This window comes from Hyperolius riggenbachi, chromosome 9, assembly GCF_040937935.1.
Source record: "Hyperolius riggenbachi isolate aHypRig1 chromosome 9, aHypRig1.pri, whole genome shotgun sequence".
In the NCBI taxonomy this organism is placed as follows: Eukaryota; Metazoa; Chordata; class Amphibia; order Anura; family Hyperoliidae; genus Hyperolius; species Hyperolius riggenbachi.
This window is the reverse complement of record NC_090654.1, coordinates 134,769,524-134,795,420: the sequence shown is the minus strand read 5'-3', so window position 1 is coordinate 134,795,420 and position 25,897 is coordinate 134,769,524. Positions and strand designations below refer to the sequence as shown.

At 45.3% G+C, this 25,897-nt stretch overlaps 1 pseudogene; it reads right to left on the bottom strand.

Moving 5' to 3' along the window:
- Positions 1 to 5,584: 5,584 nt before the first annotated feature.
- On the bottom strand, positions 5,585 to 5,703 carry LOC137533719 (U2 spliceosomal RNA; annotated as a pseudogene).
- Between the last annotated feature and the right edge of the window lie 20,194 nt (positions 5,704 to 25,897).

Here is a 25,897-nt window from a genome sequence, read left to right as displayed (position 1 = left end):
ATCAAGCGAACGATAGTCTGTACACACGCCCGATTTAGCGAGCGAATGACGGGACGTTCAAACGACCCGTCGTTCGCGGAAATCCGACGTGTGTATGGGCCTTAAGTCTGATTCTGTATTCTTTAGTGAGAGTCCAGTGGCTGTAGAGTCTAGTGATGATGATTTTCTGCCCAGCCTTGGTTTCGGTCCTATCTTGACTGACTCTGAGGTCCGCAGTTCCTTGGCGTGCCCAGAAGTTTCTCTTGTACCAGTGTGCTCAGATGTGCTCTGTGTGCCAGAATGCCCAAGTGTGTCTTGTGTGTCAGCATACTCAGATGCTTCCTTAGTGGAGACATGTTCTGATATTGCCAGTCTGCCTGCATGCCCAGAGAAGGTTCTGGTCCCTGAAAGCCCTGATCTTGATGTTTGTCCTTGTAACCATGACTCTGGAATTGCCCTAGGTTCCATAGGGGTTCTTGATAGGTTTCCATGTGAGCCTAGTGGTGATATGTTCTGATTTTGCCAGTCTGCCTGCATGTCCAGAGATGGTTCTGGTCCCTGAAAGCCCTGATCTCGATGTTTGTCCTTGTAACCCTGACTCTGGAATTGCCCTAGGTTCCATAGGGGTTCTTGATAGTTCTCCATGTGAGCCTAAAGGGTGTTCTAACCTCTTGGGATCCCTATGGAGCTTCAAAGTGTTCTGGGAGATTTCTGAGAAAACTTGTCCTGGTGTCTTGGACTGGTTCGACAGTGGGTACTGTGTTGGAAAGGACAGTTCCGGTGGGCATTGCATTAAAAGGATTGGCATTTTTGGACAGTCCCAGGAAGGTGGTGGGTATCGCTCAGAGAGATTCAAGGGGCTTTTTCCTGAAAATCACAGTTGTGAGATACACTGGGGCTTGTAGTACTGATGGGCATGGTTCTAGAGGTTCTGGTTCAGATTGGTTCAGTCTTGGTGTGTCTGATTCTGGAATTTGGTCTTGTCGGGCTGTCCCGACCTTCATGAGTTATCAGTCAGATCAGTTTGCTTCCATTATCCAGCTCTTAGCCTTGGTGCGCTGGGTGGTCAGAAAGTATGACCCCCCAGCATTACACACTGTCTTTTAAAGAAAATAAAAAAGCCTGCCTTGACTTAGGAATTAAAATTTCATTTTTAATAACATTTTATTTCCTTTTTAATGCATCACTTTCAGGCCCCTTTCACACTGGGCCTTATATTTAATGTTCTAGGCACTTGATTTGGCCTGAAGAAGTGGGCTCAGACCCACGAAAACGTGTTGCCAGTGCTAATAACATTAATTTACTATATGAATTTGTCTTCATTTGATTCAACTTTTTCTCATTTTATTGTTTTTAACTAAGTTTTATTACATTCTGGGCGCCACTTCCCTGCCTTGTTCACACTCGGCCTTTTTCATTGCATTGCATTGCCCTTTTTTACTGCAGGGGAACGCTATAGCAATGAAAACCTATGGGGCCTTTCATACCTACCACAGTGCGATGCGATGCACCGTAAGTATAGAAATTGACACAACAAAAACGTGTTATCGGCAAACACACGTGGCCGAGTGCGGCGTCCTGAAGTCATGTGAGTCTACGCAGAGATTTTAAAATGTTTGGCGTTGCGGTGTGCATGTGCGGAAGCATATTTTTTCAATGCACTTCCACACAATTGTTATACCAACACTGATATGGAGTGGGCATTTATTTTATGCCCTCTCTGCATATCTAGTGATTAATGAATGTTACCTCATAGCCTTACGATGCCTATACTGTATATAAACAAAATACATTATCTTTTGAAGATATATGAATGATGGGATATATTATACGACTTGCTAATGTGTCTTGTTTGAATGATATTAGACAGTGCAGACTCACTGTGGCTGACCGGCTTCCGCTCCTGGCATGGCCCCCCATTACTGGGTTTGTTTTAGCCAGGTGGCGGGTGTGCCCTGTCTGTTGCGGTTTATCAGCCAGCCGATGGAGTGTGTCTATGCCTGACTGACCAGCCTCTGCTTTTCCGTGTGGCTTCTCATGTTGCCTGGTTACTGTACCTAGGCAGTGGGCGGACTTTGCGGGTTGCGGTGGCCCAATTGGTTAGTGCATGACACTTAGTGGGATCTCTGGACAGGAAGTTAACACGCCCCCTTGAGAAGTGGATACTGGCGGAACATGTAGGGTAGTTTGGCGTGCTTTGTGTGATCCATGCCCGCCGTTCCCAAACCATATGACACTGTCACACCGCTCCACAAGGATTTTATTCGCTCCATCAGCAGGATCATCCTTTCGGTGACTGCTCACATAGGAGTTTAAACACTGCAACAGCAGCGCTCTCGCAGGGTAGCCTCTAGGCATAGGCAGTACAAGCCATTGCCTGGAGTGCCATTGGTCCTGGGGGGTGCCATGTTGCTGGATTAAGCCCCTCCCCAAATTAAGCCCCACCCCGTGGGTGTTCTATTACTTGCTTCTGCTGCATCTACTTAGCATAAGTTGCAGGCAGCTGCCACCTCTGTGCCTTGTACATCCTTCTTTCCCCCTTTGTGCCTCCTTCTGTTTTCTTGTGCTTCCTTCAGTCCCCCTTGTGCCACCTCTGCCTCATTTTGTGCCTCCTTGTGTCCCCTGTGCCTCCTTATGTCCCCTTTGCCTTTATTTGTCTCCTTGTGCCACCTGTGCCCCCCTGTTCCTCCTTCAGTCCCACTCAGTGTCCTTCTATCTTCCTGTGCCTCCTTCTGTCTCCCTCTGTGCCTCCTTCTGTCACGCATCTTCAGTTCCCTCGGTCCCCTACACCTTTCTCTGTCTCCGTGTCTCCTTCTGTGCCCCTTTGTACCTTCTTCTGCCTCTCTGTGGCTCTTTCTGTCCCCCTCTGTCTCCTACTGTCCCCCTCTGCCTCCTTCTGTCTCCCTTTGTGCCTCCTTCTGTCTCCATGTGCCTCTTCAGTCCCCATGTGCCACCTCTGTCCCCTGTTCCTTCCTCTGTCCCCCTGTGCCTCATTCTGTGCCCCTTTGTGCCTTCTGTCTCACTGTGGATCTTTCTGCCTCCCTCTTTCACCTCCCTCTGCCATCTTCTGTCCCCCTTTTGTGCATATTTCCGACTCTCCTTCGTCTACTGTCTCTCTGTGCTTCCTTCTGCCCCCTTTGTGCTTTTTTTCTGTCCCCCATTGTGCATCCTTCTGTCCTCTTTGTGCCTCCTTCAGTCCCCCTGTGACTCCTTCTGTCCTCCTTTGTGACTCCTTGTGTCCCCCTTTGTGCCTCCTTCTGATCATCTTGCAGAGGCACCTGGCGCCAGGCCAACCAGGAGGTCACGATTGCTGTGCAGGTGGGGGGGGGGGGGGCATGGGGGGTTGCCGCCTCCCCCCAGCTGGATGTTGTGTCCCTAGGTGATGAACAGGCTTGCGGCATCTAATAGACGCCGCCCCAGTTCATTGACTGCAGCCCATAAGCTCACTTCTGCAGCCTGCGGAGTCTGTGGGTTCCGACAGGCAGAGCAGGGCTATGGTAAAATGGCGTCCGAAGTCCTGCACTGGAGTCTATTTGTGTCTCCATTGCAGGTCTTGGGGTGCAATTTTCCTGTATCCCTGCTCTGCCTGTCAGCATGGGAGTTTTGCAGCCAGAGTTTCTGCACGAAGATCATCGGGGAAGCTGCCGCGCTCCAGAGGGAGGAGTCTTCTGCGGGTTTTCTCGCCTGGAGTGACAAAAAGGCTAGAGGCACCCCTGCGCTCTCGCATGGCTGGATACAATTGGTTTGCAACACCGCACATTGTGGATTCATGATTTACCAGCCTTGGATGGGACTTTATGGTCTGTTCATCTGACACCGTATTGGAGCCACCGTCTTTCCCCAAATATAAGACACTGTCTTATATTCTTTTTGGGGAGGAAATTAGTGCTAGGGCTTATTTTCGGGGGTGGGAGGGGCTAGATGCGATGTGTATGGGGAGGCTCTTACCGTACCTCCCTTGTGGCTGCGCCCCCCTCTGTTCCAAGTAATTCCTCCGGTGGCGGCGGCGGCATTGTAATCAATCTGTGAGGGCGCCCTTTGACCCTCACGCAGGTACGCTAGTTAGTTCGGGCTCTACGCTGGCGCTCTCTACCCTGTCATCATGTGCGCCCGGCTGATGCGTCCCAGGCGCACATTGATTCAATGTGCGCCTGCAGAGCCCAAACTATCATACTGTGTGAGTGTCAAAGGGCGCCCTCACAGATGAATTACAATGCCGCCGCCACCGGAGGAATTACTAGGAACGGAGGGGGATGCAGCCACAAGGGAGGTGCGGTAAGAGACCACACACCTCCCCATACACAAAGCATCCCCCCCAGCTAGGTCTTAATTTCGGAGTAGGGCTTATATTTCAAGCACGCTTGAAATATAAGGGAGGTCTTACTTTTGGGGTAGGTCTAACTTTAGGGGAAACACGGTACTAAGGAGGACTTCTAACTACATGGAGGTGGTAGAGTATACAACCCTGTGATATACCGTTGCTTGCTAACCTGTGTCATATATGTGGCGGCTGCCTCCTTGTGCAGCTTGAATTTTGCTTTAACCCTGCATGGCCAGATGCAACATTGCATCAAGACTGCATTGCTGACACTGCACTAATGCTTACTTTACGCTACCCTGAAACCCTGTATGTCTATGCTGCTCGGTGTCTTTTGCTCTGGTGCTTCTATTGGCTTGTCATGACCATTCAGCCCTGTGGATATATGAACTATGCTTTCTCCATGATGATGTTTTTCATTGCAACATATTATTTCCCTGTATGTTAATCGGTTGTTAAGGGAGAAACTGCTGCAGACTCGTTGTTCCTTACCTATATGGGGCTATAGCCTTTTTCCTTACATATCGTGTGAGTGGTGTGTGTGTCGTGGATTTGTGGGATGGCGTTTTGGGCATAGGAATTAATTTTAACTTTTTCCATTTCTGAATAAAATTATACCTTTTTAATAATTTCTTCGTTGTTTGCTGTAATTGATTGATGTAAAAAAAATGTGAGATGAAAGGAGAAGTAGGTATGACCCGACTATGCACAAATCACAAATAATTTCATCAAAAAATACTTTATTAATCATAGAAAATGTATATACTAAAACACACAATTAAAAATGTGCCCGCCCCGCACCCCCAAAAAAACCCACCCACACAGCCCAACTCCCCCAAACCCTGCAATATCCCCACTAATGGATCAAGAGCGCCTATACACCAATAAGGATATAATTGGTTGGAATGCATGCATCAATGAAGCCACAGAGACTACTAGTCCCTCCACATGAATGAGATCTAAGCGCTTAAATCATAATGTCTCCAGAATAATTGATTGATGTGTACCCATTCTTCATTTTATCCTACCATTTTGTATCAGAATTGTTATACTTAATTTTGTTTATATACCTTTAATTTTCTTCCTTTTCTATACAAAACTGAGTGATATGTAATAACTGGATTTTATAATGTTTACGTTGCAAACAATTTCATTCAATAGAAAGGATTTAAAAACTATTCTAATTTCAGCCACAGTAGGTGAGTGCTAGAGAAGGTCACTTCACTTCAGTTCGGTCCACTTTGTTTGTTAGGTATTTGAGTTCTGTGTTTTGACACCAGTAAGAGAGAGTAGTGAACCGGTCCTGGAGGTACTGCAATACCTGGTTGATGCGCGGAGTGGACAGAGCAAGCTCTTCTTCCACCTCCCTGTTCCAAAAATCCATTTACTATATGGTCCCCAGATAGGGGAACCTCTGTGAGATTTGCGGCGAACTACCTTCTAAATGCAGCAGCGGCCAGCCACCGGCTAATCCCTCGGCTCCCGGCTGCCGGGGGGACCCATTCCTACTGCCTCTGTAGGCCTGCCGGACCACAGGGATGGGCGCACCTGTGCTGGATGGAGACGCAAGGGCCAGGTTCAACTGCCGCCTGATTAGTTTTGCACAGCCGCGCCCACCACCGGAACAGCCGGCACCCCTCCGCTCCTGTCTCTCCACGCCGAAAACAAAAGTTAAGTAGGCTTCCAGCTCCCTGCATTTCGGCACAGCGCTAGTAGAGAGTGTGGAGGGCAGACAAAGTCAAGTCTCTAACCCGGCAGGCTTGCTCTGGCTGCTCAAACCTCAGTGCGTTGTCCTCCTCTTTCCTCTTAATCGCTCCGTCTGGACATGCGTGGTGCCACAAGAGGGAGACACAGGCCAAGGGGGACACAGGCCGTGGAGTGGAAGGCCAGAACAGGAGATCCCATCCTTGCCTGTGACACAGAAGCACATCCTCAGGCCGCTGATGGCACCTGAGGTGGGCTGAGGGGGTCACATGAGGTCAACCCGATGATGTCAAAATGTCCTGGGCTGAGGCTCTGTCTTTTGGTAGCTGAAGCAGAGTTTTCTTTTCATGGGGATTCATTTTTTCTCCAGGGAAGCCAGTGTTTACATTCAATTACCTGGGTCAAAGAAACTTATCTCTCAGCTAAGTGTGATTCAGTACAAGTTGGACTAAAGGCAGGAAACCCACAGCACCCCCTATTCAGAAACTACAGTCCCATAGACATCTTGGCAATGGCCCAGCATGAATTCCTAGTATGGATAGCACAAAGTGGAAAATATACCCAGTTATTTTTTGGTAAGCTTGTAGTAGAATGCCACTGACCACTGATAACACATTTAAGCGCAGATGAAATTGCGCTCGTTTTAAGATATCGTGGAAGTTCCTAGCTCTTGCCTAAGCCGATATATTAATTTTGGTGCAACCGATTGGGCTAGACTCGTGATTCTTGATCTCTGTATGATCCCCCGGATCCACTGTGTATTAATCTGTTATTAGAGCAAATATGCCATTTATCGTTTTTGAATGACATATAAGTTTAAACCTAAATCTCTCTCCAAGGAAATGGACTGTGATTGGTTGTAAACCAGCGGGGGCAGGCTTGGTCCCACCCCAAAACTAGCTTAAAAAAAAAAAAAAACTTCAGGCAGGGAGGAGGAGTTCTCCCATTTTCCATCCTGACCAGAACCAGCTGGAGAACCGAGGGCTGGTTCTCTGTTTCTCAGTTCTGGAACCAAGGACTTTAACTTGTTTTCCAAAGCGGACATTTTCACCTGAATTTAAGTATTCGTTTATTTCTTCCCCTCCTTTTATTTTTATACTGAGCTACTCTTGTCTTTATAATTGTTATTTTTAATGATTTTCTGTATATATTAATTATTGTATATTGCATTTATAATAAAAAAAAACTCTAAAGCCATTTATTTGCTCAGCTACACCTACTATTCAGCCGCACAGAACGAATCCTAGCTTTCCGAAGAGACGCTACTACGGTGTGTTGTTTTAACCGGTTTTATCTTCAGGTTTTAGAATCAGTGAGGTTAGGTCTTCTGCCCTTCTGCAGAAGTGGTGGCAGTTTTGTACCCTGAAAAGTGTGTAAGTTGTGTTACTGTAACTCACAAGCTCCCTTCTAGCCTGTCTGCTGCCAAAATTCCAACAGTTTCAGCTCATCGATTGCGTCCACGAGATTGGATGGTCTGTGTGCTAAAACCAATTGGAAGGCATTGTGCGGTCCGGCCACCAGGGGGCCTGTGATAAAAGAGACCCTGAGCTCTGGATAAAAATGAAATTTGGACTTACCTGGGGCTTCCTCCAGCCTCTCTCTAAGACTGAACCCACGCATGCGCAGGACTCTTTAAACGACCGGCGTGATGACGCACAGCATGCGTGGTGGGGGAGCGCAGAGCCAGGACAACAACCATCAAAGGGATCAGGAGGATGCAGAGGGACCTCGCTGGCTACGAGGGCCTGGAACAAGCCCCAGGTTAGTCCAAATTTCATTTTTATTCAGAGGTCAGGGTCCTTTTAATGTGTGGATTGAGATATCACAAAAATTGGTACATGTCCATATGGCAAATTACAGCAAAATAAGAAACAATAGGAGCTTACAATCTAGAGTGTAGTGGGGTAGAAACAATAGGGAAGGAAACACAGGGGATGGGGCAGTGAACCTATAGCAAATTTTAGGCTTGTCTGTATAGGTGTGTTTTCAGAGAATGTTTGAAGGTTTCCAGGCTCGGAGCATGACGGACAGGCTTTGGGAGAGAGTTCCAAAGGAGAGGGACTGCCTGTGAGAAGTCCTGGTTGCGAGAGTGAGAGGAGGTGACCAAGCTAGAACACAAAAGGGACTCCTGTGGAGAACTGAGATTCTGGGTGGGGAGGTATCTGGAAATTAATGAGGAGATTAATGTATGGAGATGACAGCTTGTGTAGAGCTTTGTATGATAGCATGAGAAGTTTAAACCGGATCCTTTGGGTGATTGGTAACCAATGGAGAGATTGGCAGAGAGTGACTGCCTCAGAAGAACAGGAGGAGAGAAGGATGAGATGGGCAGCAGAGTTTAGTAGGGATTGGAGAGGTGCCAGTGTGCTTTTTGGTAAACCACAGAGTAGGGTGTTACAATAGTCAAGATAGGATATGATTAGAGCAAGTACAAGCATTTTGGTTGCCTCCTGTGAAGGGAAGGGACAAATTCTGGATATATTTTTGAGAAGGAAGTAACAGGACAGGAGGTAGTATATGCGTTAATATGTGATGCAAATGATAGTTCAGAGTTCAGAATTAGCCCCAGACAGCGAGCTTTAAGAGTTGGGGTTATTGGGGTGTTTTCTACATTGATTGTGACTATGGGTGGTGGAACAGAAAGCAAAGGTGGAAATATCACAATCTCCATTTTGCTCATGTTAAGTTTAAGAAAACGGGAGGACATGAATGTAGATACAGCGGATAGACAATCGGGTGCAGGAAGCGGATCCTTTAGTTAAAAATAGGATTGGCTTCCACTTGTTAAACGCGATCACAGGGACATCAGAGTGCATAGACTGCACTGTCTGCTGTTTCCATACATGCACTGTGATTCACCACTGAATCGCAATGCATGGTTGCACGCATTTTAGCGCTGTTATAAATGAATTGGATTGTAAGCGCCGCCTCTGGGGGAATTATGTGCAACACAGAGCAACGCTGACGCACAGCCACCTGCGTTGGAGATGGAAACGAGCTCTTACAATGTGGGAACAAAGAATAACAGTGATATAATGTGCTGTCTTTATAACATGTTTATAACTCATTACAGCACACACTATGCAAAAACGCAGTTCACACCCCCGTTACATCTCTCATTCATGTGGTCACAGTGATTTATACTGTATTTTTATACACATGGAAAATATGGTGTCAGTAACATAATGTCTTACAATCACTGCTGGCAGATAACGTCTAAAAAATCTTGTGCATGACTCTCATTACTTTATGCTGTAAGGGCACATATACAGAAATAAATGTGAGAAGTTAGAATACATAATCTGACACATTGCTTTGAAGCTAGCTGTGAAACCACACTCCTGGCTCCTTCTAGATGCAAATTAAGACAGGGAGCTGTTAGCAGAAAAGATCCTTTACAAGAAAGTTATTATTATGTATTGGATTTATATAGCACCAACTTATTACAAAGTTACAAGGAAAACCAAAACACAAAAAATGGCCCTGAACTCTTGCACAAGAGATAAGGAAAAACAGAGAAATCCACCATGTGTGTGTCTAATTTTCCCTTCTCAGCAAGTAATGAGCTAGTGTCTGCCGACTGCTTTCTTCTGAGCTAATATATAAGCACAGGAGGTTAACCTTTTCTGTGCTCCCAGAATACCAAGAAGTAACCACTCTGAAGAATCTCAGTAGGACTTCTATAAGCTGTAACAAGGAAATAATTTTATTTATTGGACATACGAGGTGACCAATAACAATCTTTACTTACCTGGAGCTTCTACCAGCTCCTGGAAGTCTTCTGGGTCCATCGCCGCAGCTCCGTTGCTCCCCAGTGTCCCGTTGGCTGCCTGTACAGCTTGCCATCACCGGGCGCGTAGTGCATCTGTGCAGACTACTGTGCAGGAGCAGTACGCACCAGATGATGTGGACGCATTCGCACGCAAGCGGCCATGTGCACCCTCACACGAGCAGAAGTGCCGACCCACCGATGAGAGCACGCCATTAGTGCGGCGGCTACTATGGTAATGCGCGCATTACCATAGTATCGCCCATACCAATGGACTACCACGGTCAGGCTACTAACACATCTCGCGGTAGTTGAACGGGCTCGCAATTGTAATATTACTGCGCACTGTGTATGCGTGGCAATATTACCACAATTTAATCAATTACGCACCATGTCACCATGTGCTGTGCCCTCCACCTTCACACCATGTCACCATGTGTTGTGCCCTCCACCTTCACACCATGTCACCATGTGCTGTGCCCTCCACCTTTACATCATGTCACCAGTGCTGTGCCCTCCACCTTCACACCATGTCACCATGTGCTGTGCCCTCCACCTTTACACCATGTCACCATGTGCTCTGCCCTCCACCTTCACAGCAGTCACAATGTGCTGTGCCCTCCACCTTTACACTATGTCACCATGTGCTGTGCCCTCCACCTTTACACCATGTCACCATGTGCTGTGCCCTCCACCTTCACAGCAGTCACCATGTGCTGTGCCCTCCACCTTCACATCATGTCACCAGTGCTGTGCCCTCCACCTTCACATCATGTCACCAGTGCTGTGCCCTCCACCTTCACACCATGTCACCAGTGCTGTGCCCTCCACCTTTACACCATATCACCAGTGCTGTGCCCTCCACCTTAACACCATGTCACCATGTGCTGCGCCCTCCACCTTTACACCATGTCACCAGTGCTGTGCCCTCCACCTTAACACCATGTCACCATGTGCTGCGCCCTCCACCTTTACACCATGTCACCAGCGCTGTGCCCTCCACCTTCACACCATGTCACCATGTGCTAGGCCTTCTCGCTCTAATGTGCCTGCACTCACCCTGGCCCTCGGGTCCCCTGTGCTTAGAGGTGTTGCTTTTGCTTTGGGACGAGCCCTGCAGTTTCCTCATCACGTTCTCTGTCTCGTTCTCATTTCTTCCTGTGGCGCTATAACTCCAAGCAGTGTATGTTAGTGAAGTTCTGTTTATTTAAAAGTATGAAGCCAAAATATTGCACCTACACCAGCAATGGTGCTGCTTGGCTATGAGACAGTGTCTCTGCTCTTAGCCAGCTATTACTGTAGAGCCTGAATTGTCTTCTTTTGCGTGCTAACTGCACGTCTAATAACTAGTGCATCAATATTATAATGGCTGTGTGGTTAGGGAGGGAGGATAGGATCAAGCATTAGGGATAGGGTTTAGGTATCACCCCTATGATGATTTGAGCTGGACTGATGTATTAAGCTTCATATACACTTTCAATATTTGTTGACTGCAATGATCTTTCTAAACTGGTTTGGTGCAGTAGCTTAGGAACAAATGCTGTACGGACATGCTGTCCTCCTCATGAAGAAACAGCATGTACAGCTGAATGGAGAGGGAAGGAGAAACATACAAGTGGCATCATGCTGTGTGAAATTCCTGCTGATAACAGTAATCAGGTGACAGTGATCTAACAAAATGTATTGTTGCACAAAATGATCACTTTGAAAATTCTAAAACACATATGTAGCTTAAAGTGAGCCTGTAGTGAGGGGATATGGATGATACTACAGTTATTTACCTGTAAACTATTCATATTGCCTGCAATACTGCAAGACACTGACACAGAACAATATGTAGATCAGGTACTCTGACTAAAGTTAGCTAACACCACCATCATAATGTTTGTACATTCTCTCTGTGTCTGCTTGGGTTGCCTCCAGGCACTATGGTTTCCACCTACATCTCAAAATCATACTAGTGATTTAACTGCTCCACCCAAAAGAAAATAAATAGCCATGAACATTAGACTGTAGGATAGGGATTAGATTGTGAGCTCCTCTGTGGACAGTCAGCGACACGACAATGTACTCTGTGAAGCACTGCATAAGGTGTCAGCTCTACATAAATACACAATAATAATAAATTACAGAGTTACAGACTACCCAGCGCAGGGTCAGACTGGAACACTAAGGGCCCACGAGGAAAGCTTTAGCCTGGGGCCCGCTGCCCCCCCCCCCCCCGATCCCGCCCTCCCCCCCCCCCCTTCCCGCCCTCCCCCCCCCCCTTCCCATTTTGGGCTCACATATGCGTGTACTCTAGAAATTTTGCACTATATACATACACATGATTTTGTAGGACATTAGATTATGGTAGAGAATAGATTGTGAGCACTTCTGAGGACAGTCCCCAACAGGGAGATGTCCACAAGCGGCAAGCGCAGCAAAAATAAATAGGTGTCACCACACACTGGAACATGGACGTAGTCATGATGGGTCATGGGCAGACTTAAGAATACACAAAATAACAAAAAAAATACACAAAATAAGTAGCGGTGTTATTCACAGAGAGTGGGACCGACCACATACATTTTAGATAAAATAATCAAGTAGTTACATGCCTCATTATAATTCATCAAGTAGTCAAATGCCGCAAAATAAAAATATTAAGTAGTCCAGTGCTGTCCAACTTCGTGGGCATGGAGGGCCATTTTTTTTTCCACACCACATGGTGGAGGGCCGACCCCCCAAAGAAAAAAAAATCTAGCAGCAGTTTCTCCTCACAATGCAACCAGATTGTCGGCAGATTTCCCCACAAAATGCAACCAGTTTGTCGGCAGATTTTCCCCCAAAATGCAACCAGATTGTCGGCAGATTTCCCCTCAAAATGCAACCAGATTGTCGGCAGATTTCCCCACAAAATGCAACCAGCTTGTCAGCAGATTTCCCCTCAAAATGCAACCAGATTGTTGGCAGATTTCCCCTCAAAATTGTAACGATTGGTGTCAGCTAACAGTTTTTCTGATTATTGGTGATCTGCAGTATCACCAATAATACAGATGCTATACCTGATTATGTGGTGATCTGCAGAATCACCAATAATGCTAGTATAGCCAGATACAAGACTACCAATGTGAGATAGTGTTTGGTGTAACAGTAATTAGGATGAGCGGAATCACCCGAGGAGCGGGTGACCCAGACAGTACTGCAGCCGGTGCTCACTATTGGGCAGGTGAGTCAGACCGTGCTGCAGTCTAAAGTGTTGGAAGCACCAACGCAAGTAGAAGATAATACAACCAGAGCTGAACAACTGATCACCTGTGGAGCAGGTGATTTTGGTAGTACTGCAGCCTAGTAGTGTTTGGTGCACAGCACAAAGAGGAGTAATACAATTAGTACTGCACTAACGATCCCCTGTGGAACAGGTGATACGTACTGTATTGCAGCCTAGGTGTAGTTGATACAGAAGGTACTGCAGCCTAAGTGTAGGCAATACAGCCAGTACTGCAGCCTAGGAGTTGGTAATACAGACGGTACTGTAGTCTAGGTGTGGATGATACAGACAGTACTGCAGCCTAGGAGTGGATGATACAGACAGTACTGCAGCCTAGGAGTAGATGATACAGACAGTAATATCCCTCACCAGTGGCTAGGCCCACTGGTGCGGGTAGCGAGGTCAGACAGGCACAGTAGGCAACGAGCGGACAGGTACAGTACAGAAACGGAAGACTGATTCAGCATCAATAACAAGCAGGGTCGGCAATGTGAATCAGATTGCTGAGGTACAGAATCGACAAACAGGAGGATAGTCAGAGTAAGCAGAAAGTCATAACAAATAAACAATGCAATTAGTACTTTAAGCTATCAACAGAATCTGGCTAAGTGTATCACAGCTTTGTGAATCAAGCCCAATGCGTTGCCAGTGCTATTAAAGTAAATTTTTATATGAATTTGTCTTCATTGAGGTAAGCCATCTCAAACGTTATTTATTTTATTGTTTTTAATTCATTTTACCATTTTCTGGGCGCCTTTTCATCCTGTTGTGTATTGTATACCCCCCCCCCCCCCCCCCCACGGCTCAGGGTAAGAGATACCCTTGGACCCTGTGGCCTTTTTCTCAAACAGCGTGACTATCTCCGGCTAGCCTGAACCCGTGAGTGGAGTCGGGTTTATTGATCTCCACCTGCCTGAAAGTGGTTGGTGGCCCCGTTGCAACATCCCTTTGTGAGTACCCTCTGTTTATATTTTTTTGCTTCTTCTATCGTTTGTGACATACTGCACCATTTGGGGTCCCGGTGTCTCTGTGTTTTTTCGTTCCAATGTGAATGTTCACCCTCTACTTTGTCTTGATGGACAGGTTTCTTTTTTTAACCAAACTATGTTATGATGACATAATCAGTTTCAGTCCTTAACCACTTCCCACCCCATGACGTGAAAATAATTCAATGCACTCTCCTCCCTACAAAGTCCTAGACAATACTTTTTATTTATCTGTGTGCTGATAAAAATGCTATAATAGTTGAAAAGGAATGACAGCAATACATGTGTAAATTGGAGATTGTAATAAATGGGAATTACTGTAAATTCACTATTGTCTGTTTTCTACGAGGGAGGTAAGTCCACCAACTTCCCCCTTTTTAAACGGGTTTTAATCTGTATACAAATTGCAACCAGTCTAGTCCACCCTTGGTGGAGGGGTGTATCCCCATTTCTACAGAGAGTGACTTTTTGACCTGAGTGGGGTCAGGTTAAAATTCTCCCCACCTGCCTGATCAGTGGTTGCCTGTGTGGTAACCCATGTTTGTGAGTATAACTACTGATATCATTATGTTTACGCCATACAGTTGACTTAAATACAAAACTATATTGGGGGCTCTCGGTTTCTGTTTGTCATTTAAAACCTTCTCAGATTAAAGTTGTCAGGTAAAAAGTTTAAGTAAATTACACCCCTTTGACAGTCTTGCAGCCACGCAGCCTAATAATTCACACTATAAATAAGGAGCATTGGTCTTTTCTATTATTACTACTCTTCTCTTAATAATAGCATTTTAAAATAAGTAGATCATTGGGGACTTTATTTTTGATGTATAAAGCGCTAACATATTCTGTAGTGCTCAGGGCTTAGGAGTCTATAGGCACAGAAGTTCTGGTGCCCTAAACCCCGCCCTTCATCTCAGGCCACATCCAAAACCACACCCTCTTTTCTTATTAAATAAAACCATCCAAAGTAATGCAGGCATTGCCAAATAAAAGTAGAGAATACCAACAATATGCAAATATTACTAGTAGTGTGCAAAATTTACCAAATACAGTAGAATTCCTCTATAGTACAATTCAAGGGACCAGGAAAGGTAGTTTACTATATCAGAAGTTTACTATATCAGAATTGGTCATGCATTGTATATTTATACAGACACGGTTGCTGGGACCTAGGTTTACTATATCAAGAGGTTTACTATATCAGAGTTTACTATAAAGAGATACTACTAAAAGCACAAAAATTGTGATAGATTCTAATCACAAGGAGGTAATAATAAGTAGATTTTAGTGATGAGTAGATTCTAGTGATATGAAGGTGGCGGTAGGCAATATAGATGGTCTTTGAGTGGATGCAAATTTGGTTGTAATTAATCTGCAGACTGAAAATGAACACAATCGAAATCAGCTGCAATGGCATTTGATTTGCCCAGTGTAATATCCGAGGCAGCTGCGGCGAACAGCACCGCCGCCGCAGCTGCCTCCATGCGGCCATCCGTCCGTTCGGCGTGCAGGACGCCGAGGACGGAACGCTCTCCCGTGCAGGGGGCTGCCATAGACGGGAGCTTTATGCGGGGAGGAAGCCCGTCAGCTGACCTGCCGGTCTGCTGACGTCAGGGGAGACCCACGGCGCCCAGGATTGGCTGATGAGAGGGAGGCGTGCCAGTGAGGTTTCCTCTGCTTCATAAGCCTCCGGGCTGCATTGCTACTTTGTCTGTTGTCGTGAATACTTGCGTGTGAGCACGCAGACCTTAGGTAGTTCCCTGGTGTTGATGCTACGGATTTCACACCAAGCTTAGGAATTTTGCAGTCTTGTTATTGTAATTTTGTTAGACTAGTTCCGGGGTGTTGTTGCCAAGGATTTCACACCCAGGCTAGGATATTATTATTGTATTGATCTCCTGTGTACGACACTGGCTAGCACTCTGACTTTGAATCTGTTTTCTGATCCTGTACTTCTGCCCATCTGTCTACCTGTTGCTGAACCTCTGCCTGATTACTGATTACTCTCTTGCCTCACGATTCTACACCGATACGTACTTTCCTGTTACTGAACCTCTGCCTGATTACTGATTACTCTCTTGTCTCACGATTTTGTATTTACTTACCTCTCTGTTGCCGAACCTTGCCTGCCTGACCATTCTACTCACCAGTGGGCCCTCGCTACTGGTGAGGTACTAGTTACACCAGCCCCTCTGGTGGAACCGTTCTGTTATAGCTGTAGTTCAGCCCCAATTACCTGCTCTTATAGGGTATCTGTCATTGTAGTATTATTGTATCTCCTAGGCTACTGTTCAGTCTGGGTCACCCGCCCCACGGGTGTTCTCGTGCCTGCAGTACTATCTGAATCACCCGCTCCCCGGGAGATTCAGCCTCTTCATTATTGTACTCTCCAGCCTGCTGGAACTTGTACGCTAGTGCACGCTTAGTGTACTGATAGTACCTCACCAGCCCCTCTGGTGAGATCTGGTCAAACTATTAAAGTTACTGTTGCACCCAAACACTTACACTTTGCTAGGTGTCCAGAGGTTAGTCATACTTGTATTATTGGTGATTCTGCAGATCACTAATAATCAGGTAAACGTCAGTATTGTTGGTGATACTGCAGATCATCAATAATCAGATACTCTCTGTGTGCTGATACCAACCGTTACACCCAGTTTCAATCTGTTGCTGTAGGAAAGGTCTGTGACGTAGCTGGTACACCTGTACACAATAATTTTTCACCTAATGCCGGGAATACACAGTACGTTTCCGCGGCTCGATTCTTCCGCCCGATCGATTCCCCGCTCGGCCCCGTGGGCTATTCTCTTATTTTCTGCTCGTTTTCCTTATCTTTTTCCATTGTCCCCCATGCGGTATTAAGCGCGGAATCGATCGGGCGGGTGATGGGACGTGTCGGAAATGATCAATGCGTTCACAGCATTACACCATTATTATTATTATTATTTTTATTATTATTTTTTATTTATATAGCACCAACATATTCCGCAGCGGTACCTGCGGCATAGATTATACCAGCACTTTATAAAGCTGGACTGTGGCCTAGAAAATAAACCCCTCCCATGCCTTTATGAAGTACAGGGTGGTGCACGAAAGACCGGCCCAGATGCCTGTCATAAACGCAAGTATACAGGCAAACAATGAGTAGCCTGTCCTCATGCGCCGCTTTCTCTATCCCTGCTGTATGTGTCCTCTCCAGCTTTACTGAAGCATGTACTGCCTTGAGAGCGTTACTCATACAGCAGCAAGTACAGTGAAGACAGGCTTTAATAAAGCCAGAGAGGGTACACACAACAGGGACTGAGCAAGAGGTGCACAGGGGACTGGTCAGGGCCTGCCTGTAAACTTGTGCAGGAGACAAGTAGAAGCGCTGGTCTTTTGTGCACTACCATGTATAAAGACCTCGGTACTTATCCGTTAGCCGGGCACATCCGGCAGGTGGCGCTAATTCCATTCATAGTTTCTTCACATAACAAAAGTGTGACTGTAACCGCCGCAGGTGCCGCTAATTGCATTCATAGTTACAGTGGCTTGCAAAAGTATTCGGCCCCCTTGAAGTTTTCCACATTTTGTCACATTACTGCCACAAACATGAATCAATGTTATTGGAATTCCACGTGAAAGACCAATACAAAGTGGTGTACACGTGAGAAGTGGAACGAAAATCATACATGATTCCAAATATTTCTTACAAATAAATAACTGCAAAGTGAGGTGTGCGTAATTATTCAGCCCTCTGAGTCAATACTTTGTAGAACTACCTTTTGCTGCAATTACAGCTGACAGTCTTTTAGGGTATGTCTCTACCAGCTTTGCACATCTAGAGACTGAAATCCTTGCCCACTCTTCTGTGCAAAACAGCTCCAGCTCAGTCAGATTAGATGGACAGTGTTTGTGAACAGCAGTTTTCAGATCTTGCCACTGATTCTCGATTGGATTTAGATCTGGCCATTCTAACACATGGATATGTTTTGTTTTAAACCATTCCATTGTTGCACTGTTTTTATGTTTAGGGTCATTGTCCTGCTGGAAGGTGAACCTCCGCCCCAGTCTCAAGTCTTTGGCAGACTCCAAGAGGTTTTCTTCCAAGAATGCCCTTGTATTTGGCTCCACCCATCTTCCCATCAACTCTGACCAGCTTCCCTGTCCCTACTGAAGAGAAGCACCACCAGAGCATGATGTTACCCCCATCATATTTGACAGTGGGGATGGTGTGTTCAGAGTGATGTGCAGTGTTAGTTTTCCGCCACACTTAGCGTTTTGCATTTTGGCCAAAAAGTTCCATTTTGGTCTCATCTGACCAGAGCACCTTCTTCCACATGTTTGCTGTGTCCCCCACATGGCTTGTGGCAAACTGCCAACGGGACTTCTTATCCTTTTCTGTTAACAATGGCATTCTTCTTGCCACTCTTCCATAAAAGCCAACTTTGTACAGTGCATGACTAATAGTTGTCCTATGGACAGATTCCCCCTCCTAAGCTGTAGACTTCTGCAGTTCGTCCAGAGTCACCATGGGCCTCTTGACTGCATTTCTGATCATCGCTTTTCTTGTTCGGCCTGTGAGTTTAGGTGGATGGCCTTGTCTTGGTAGGTTTACAGTTGTGCCATACTCCTTCCATTTCTGCATGATCACTTGAACAGTGTTTCGTGGGATGTTCAAGGCTTTGGAAATCTTTTTGTAACCTAAGCCTGCTTTAAATTTCTCAATAACTTTATCCCTGACCTGTCTGGTATGTTCTTTGGACTTCACGGTGTTGTTGCTCCCAATATTCTCTTAGACAACCTCTGAGGCCATCACAGAGCAGCTGTATTTGTACTGACATTAGATTACACACAGGTGCACTCTGTTTAGTCATTAACACTCATCATGCAATGTCTATGGGCAACTTACTGCACTCAGATCAAAGGGGGCCGAATAATTACGCACACCCCACTTTGCAGTTATTTATTTGTAAAAAATGTTTGGAATCATATATGATTTTCGTTCCAATTCTCACGTGTACACCACTTTGTATTGGTCTTTCACGTGGAATTCCAATAAAATTGATTCATGTTTGTGGCAGTAATGTGACAAAATGTGGAAAACTTCAAGGGGGCCGAATACTTTTGCAAGCCACTGTATCGTAACAAAAGTGTGTTAATGTATACGATGTAATTGTGTTTGAAGTGGCCGTCTCGCTGCGGCCAAATGTATTGTAAAGTGTGAGTTAATGGAATTAAAATGAAGCCGGCGGCAATGTAACAGATGAAGCTGCCGGCTTCGCTCTCCTCCCCCTGCTTCTCTCCTATACAAACAATTACAATTTCTCCGGTGCACAGATCCTTATTAAATTGTATGAGCATACCCCACACTCTGTGAGGGAAGGCAGGTCCATACAACAATGCACCCAAAACAAAACTCAAGGACCGCCACTCAATTGCTATAATGACATTTTATTGTATCAAAAAGGATAACACAGCCTACTTCCCTCCCATACCCCCACCCATTAAAACCCCAATTGCCCGCACTGGACACACATAGGAGCGCTCCTATCACAATCCAACCACAATCACGCCACATTCATCTCCAACTGGATTGGCCAATCCTATTAATGGGACGAATTGAGGCTAATGCACTTCACAACGATTCCGAGGGGAGTCTCAAATGTAATAATGTTGTTTCCAGAGGATCACCATAGGTGTTTCAAGGTTTAGCACATGAACATAGTCCAAAGCTCAATGTTCCTGAGTTATACTGTTCATAATTCGTATCCTCCGTATAACATCATTAACCACTGCTCATATTGGCACCAGGCCCAATTAGCATGTCATGACTGTATATTTTTGGCTGATTTTCCACACACCATTAGATTTCCATCAGCCACCACCAGGTTCTTAGGCTTTACCTTTCATCTAGTGCGCGGATTTGGCTTCATCTTCCATGCTGCGGCGTCCCGCAGTATACAGGTACCTGTATCAGCCCTCTGACCTCCCGGTGATCGTTGCGCAATGTGCCACTTGGTTAGGACGCTAACTTGCTCCTCGTGTCCAGCGCGTTCAGCCACGCCCACATACGCGTTACGCCCACCAACGTGAGCTTCGTCAGTGTAATGACGCTGCGGCTGGGTAAGGGCGGAAATCCCTCTTCCTTTTAAAATGCCCATCATTAATCCAAGCCTCGCTCTGAGTTCTTCAATCGATTCTGCGCATTGCCTCTTTCTCAGCATCTAGTCAGCTTTAATATACTTCTTACATCACCCACAGCAGCAATCTTCTTGATTCAAAGTGCTAGTGCCTCAATCTTAAATTGTCTCATCAGCACTTATACAAATCATACAAATCAGTGTTGTTTTTGGTTTTATCCGGGGACAGTGCTATATAGGATGTCATGTGACCAATAACGACACAGAGAGTCGGCACAACATGGCATGGCATAATACTCGTCATATTCATACATACACAGCAGACACAGCAGACACAGCACGTCCCGCATATCCATATGTACTCCCACATTATGCCCATTTATTGAAATAATCCTCAGCATTTATTTGTTTCTCACATTTCTACCTGTAACATAACAGAACAAAATGGGTTACCACCAGGGTTCACAAAACGTTCACAGTATATTTTATGTTTTATAGGGACGACTGTACTATACCCACCCAGTTATCTTGCCATGCTGATACCCATATTGGTATGACCTAATGCCAATATGCCAATCTCCAGATCTCTCGTTCATTACTGCTGCATTCCCCTGCATCCCAACAACCCAGACTTTATTCAGGTCAATCACAATCAAGGGCCTCAATAACCCCACTTATCAATTATCTGTGCTAACAGGGATAATCAAGATTTCCATCTCTCAAGGATATTCTTTTAAAAAATGTACCAAATTAAGCTCAGAATGTAATCCTCTTGGGATCAAGGTTCCTAGCATATATATCCATCTATTCTCCACTTGATATAGAAACCTTTCAAAGTCACCTCCCCTTGTATTCCTTTTAGGTTTAATTATACATTTAAATGTTAAGCAGTCTGGGTTGCTGTCATGGAATACAGCAAAATGCGTTCCCAACTGACTTTTTTCATCTGCAGCACTAATATTTCCCAGATGTTCCCCAATTCTTTCCTTAATCTTCCTTTTTGTTTTCCCTATATACTTCAGTCCACACGGGCAAGTGATCATATATATTACCCCCTCAGAATTACAGTTTACAAAGCTTCTTATCTCATATTCTTTATTTCCTTTTGCATTTGTAAATGTATTGGTCTTTTCCACCAATTTACAGTACCTACAATTCCCACATGGAAACATTCCATTTGGGATTGGGCCTAAAAAACCCCTTCCCTGGCTTGCATTATAGGTCTTGGAGTGTATTTCTGCCTTTACCAGGGAGTCTTTTAAATTCGGTGCCCTTCTCGGGGTCATAAGTGGGTATGGACCAACAATTTTGAGTAATTCAGGATCAAGGCTCAACACATGCCAGTGCTTTTCAAGCACCTTCCGTAGTTGAGACCAGTGAGACCCATAAGTCATTTCCATTTCCATTTCCAGTGTGAACGATCTTGCAGTGGTATAGATAGTTAGAGACAGGAACTCCTACCTATCCTCCACCGTAGGGTGGGAATTTTAATCAATTAATTAATCTATCTTATCCAGGGGCGTAGGAATAGGCCCTGCAGCCCCTGCGCCCGCGGGGGGGGCCCGGCCCCCCCCCTGGGGCCCGCTTGGGGCCGTTTTGTGGGTGCTGGAGGGGTGGCAGCATGAGGGGAAAGCCTTGCCCACAGTCGGCGGGGAGAGGGGTAGTTCCCCCCTCTCCCTCACCTCGGGGCTCTCCCCTCTGCGCTCCCCTCCAGCTCGTAAGTGTCTGTGGGGCTGTGGTGGGCAGCGAGCGGCGGGCAGATACATACCTGCTTCCGTGCGTTCCATCGGAGACTTCTCCCTCTAGCGGCTGACGTCAGAAAATCTGCAGGGGGGCCCGGTGGGGCCTAGTTACGCCCCTGATCTTATCCAAGTAAAAATGGCTTATGTTTTGGGATCAGAAATTGATTCAGATATATCATCAGCTTTTAAAGAAGTCAGCAAAGAAAGTCAGGAAAAGATTCTTCAGGTATCATAAAAAACTGACATTGAGACATCTGAGACGGAAATGGAGCATTCAAACAATGCAATCTTATGTAGACAAAGGGGTAGTCCCGTGGGGAATGAGAAATAGATTTGTGCCGGCGGGACATTTAAGGAATCCCCGGTTTATACCCAAATGGAAATCTTTGGCTATTGCACGTGATCTGAATGTTATGAGAATTATGATTGAGGAGGAAACTATCCAATTGGATGAATTAAAATCTGAAATAGCAGCAGGGCCGGTTTAAGCAACAATGGGCCCCCAGGGCAAAATAAACCTGGGGGGCCCCCCCAACATATACCCCGGAACAAAAATCGGCATTAGGGGACCTTTTTTGCAGCTGGTATAGTCAGGGTGTGAAGTCCCAATCGGTCGGAGCTCCACATTCTGGCTATTCCAGCCTGCATGGGGGACAAGGGGTTAAAAAGTTTCACATAATTTAAAAAAAAAAAAAATCCCACACTCAACATAAAAAAAATTTGGGAAAATAGAAAAAAATGCCAGGGATCTTCATACAGCCATATTGCGGCTGTATAGCGATCCCTGGCCAAAGCGCTGTGGCTGCGTATAGACCTCCTGGAAACCCAGTCAGGAAATGTATTGCGCTTTCTTTTGATGCATCTAAAATTACACTACCGTTAGGTTTGCGACTAAAAGTGACAATTTACCGCATTTAAAAGTATACTTTTTTCCTTCGAAACTTTAAAATCGATTTTCTCAAAAACTATAAGGTCTTTTTGAAAAATTGTTTTTTCCTCTTATGCCTAATGATCTCCTTAACATATCCTGCAAATTTAGGGTTTCTAGCATTTAAGGTGGATTTGCTATCAACCATTAAAGTCGGCAGGTTTTTAAATGTGTATTTTTTTTCCTTTAAAACTTTAAAATCGATTTTCTCAAAAACTATAAGGCCAATTTTGAATTTTTTTTTCCTCTTGTAGCCACTGGGGGCCCCTACAAGCTCTGGGGCCCTAGGGCAGCTGCCTCCTCTGCCTCTATGGTAGCGCCGGCCCTGAATAGCAGAGAGTATAGCCCAATTGGAGTGTCATAAATCTCATGTGGAATTTGCAAAATTAAATGAGATGGTGAAACGAGAAGTGGAAGCTACTCAAAAAAGAATTAAAATGGTTAAGCAAAATAAATTTCAGATTGATGTAAAAGAGTGGAATGATGGGGAATACTACAATTGTAACCAAGGCAGGGCAGGGTCTAGATCTAGAAGCAGAGGGAGGAGACCAGGCGGTGATGAGAGCCCTGATAGTTCCCCGTCTGCTTCAGGGAAATCCATCTCTTTTTTAGAGGATGGAGAGGAAACAGACGAGGAAGAAGAAGAAGGAGAAGAGGAAAAAATAGGAGACCCCAATCATCCAAAAAAGATACAGGAGAAAGGGAAGGGACAGCGAGGCAAACAGAAGTGGGACAAAAATGTGCAACCGATTTTGAAGAAGAGGGTGCAGCCATACAGGAAGGGCAAAACATACAAGGATTAAAGAGAGCAGGGGGAACGGAAGACACAGGGGACGAGAATAACATTGTGAATTTAACTGATTTTGCTTTAGGAGATCATCATATCTCTGTGTTAAATAAGGGACTGTCCTTCTCCCCAGTGTGTGGAGGGGATCCTTTTGACACGTTCAAAGATTTTCAATTTTTTTTGCGTAAGGTTTTGTTCAGAAAGATGTTTGTGACAAAGGATAACAAGTCCCCTGAGTCCGAAGAGAGCCCTGAAGAAGGATTAGAGGTTAGATCATTGGAGGAGAGGTCCCTTTTAAGAGATCTGGAAAGTCTTATGGATGTGGAAAGTCTTATGGATGAGAGTAGGATAGTAGTAGCCCCGAGTCACGAGGTTGCGTGTGGTGGTGCAGTCCACTCTGATTTGAAAAAGCTGTCAAGGTATATGCCTCCACTCTCCATGGAGAAAAACATAAAGGTCTTTTCTGACTTGGTCAGTCGAGACCTGGAAAATATTCATTGGGGCCCAAGGTTTGATAATCTGTCCCCCTTGGAGAGACAGGCAATTACTGATTTAAAAGAGGCGGACAACATCATCATTCGTGGAAGTGATAAGGGGGGAAATATTGTACTGTGGAGCAAGGAAGCGTATTTTAGGGAAATGAACAGACAATTGACCTGCAGTGACACATATGTAAAGTTACGAGATAATCCATTCCCTGGGATAGTACGTGAAAGAGATAGGATCCTAGAGGAGGCCTTAATGGAGGAGTCGATTTCATCAGCAGAATATAATTTTATGAAGTTTGAGCATTACAAAATCCCTATATTATATTTGATACCAAAAATCCATAAAAATAAGGAGAATCCCCCAGGTCGGCCCATAGTGGCAGCAATTGATGGTCCACTGGAAAAAGTTGGAATTTTTATTGATGACAATTTGAAAGGACTAGTGGAGGAGTTGCCGTCCTTTATAAAAGATACTGGTGAGCTGTTAAATTTGATTAAGAATTTTGAGATCCTTGAAGATGATTTGCTGGTAAGCGTTGATATAGAGTCCCTATATACTTCAGTCCCACACGAGGTGGGGATTAATGCAGTGAGGCAGTTTTTGTTTCAATATAGGGGATGGACACCAAATAGGAACCGAACAGTGATTGAACTATTGGAATTGGTTTTGTATAACAATTGTTTTATGGCAGATAGGTCAGTATACCGCCAGACGAGGGGGACGTCGATGGGGGCGGCGTGCGCGCCGACATATGCATGTTTGCATCTTGGGGCATGGGAAAGGGGTGATGTGTACCCCTGCCCTCTGTTCGGCGCGCACGCCGCCCTATGGCTTCGTTACATAGACGACGTCTTCCTCGTCTGGAGGGGACCGGAAGCGAGCTTATTGACTTTTTTGGAAGGTTTAAATGTGAATTCTAGAAATTTAAAAGTGACATATGACATTCAGAAGGAGAGGTTGTCCTTTTTGGATGTCATGATAATGAAAAAAGATGGAAAGTTACAGACAACAGTGTTTAGAAAAGAGACGGCAGGAAATACATATCTTCATGCCACTAGCTTTCATCCAAAGAGTCAGAAGTGGGGAATTCCATATGGACAACTTTTGAGGATGCGTCGGAATTGTTCAGAGGATGATGAATTCCATGTGGAAGCTGATAAAATGGTCGAGCGCTTTAGAAAACGGGGGTACCCGTAGCAAGTGCTTGAGGGTGCTCTGGATCGCGTTGGTACTATTGAACGAAGCGATTGTCTAAAAAGGAAAAAGAGGAAAAATGATGGCAAAGGAAAGGTGAGATTCATAACAACTTATGGGTCTCACTGGTCTCAACTACGGAAGGTGCTTGAAAAGCACTGGCATGTGTTGAGCCTTGATCCTGAATTACTCAAAATTGTTGGTCCATACCCACTTATGACCCCGAGAAGGGCACCGAATTTAAAAGACTCCCTGGTAAAGGCAGAAATACACTCCAAGACCTATAATGCAAACCAAGGAAGGGTTTTTTTAGGCCCAATCCCAAATGGAATGTTTCCATGTGGGAATTGTAGGTACTGTAAATTGGTGGAAAAGACCAATACATTTACAAATGCAAAAGGAAATAAAGAATATGAGATAAGAAGCTTTGTAAACTGTAATTCTGAGGGGGTAATATATATGATCACTTGCCCGTGTGGACTGAAGTATATAGGGAAAACAAAAAGGAAGATTAAGGAAAGAATTGGGGAACATCTGGGAAATATTAGTGCTGCAGATGAAAAAAGTCAGTTGGGAACGCATTTTGCTGTATTCCATGACAGCAACCCAGACTGCTTAACATTTAA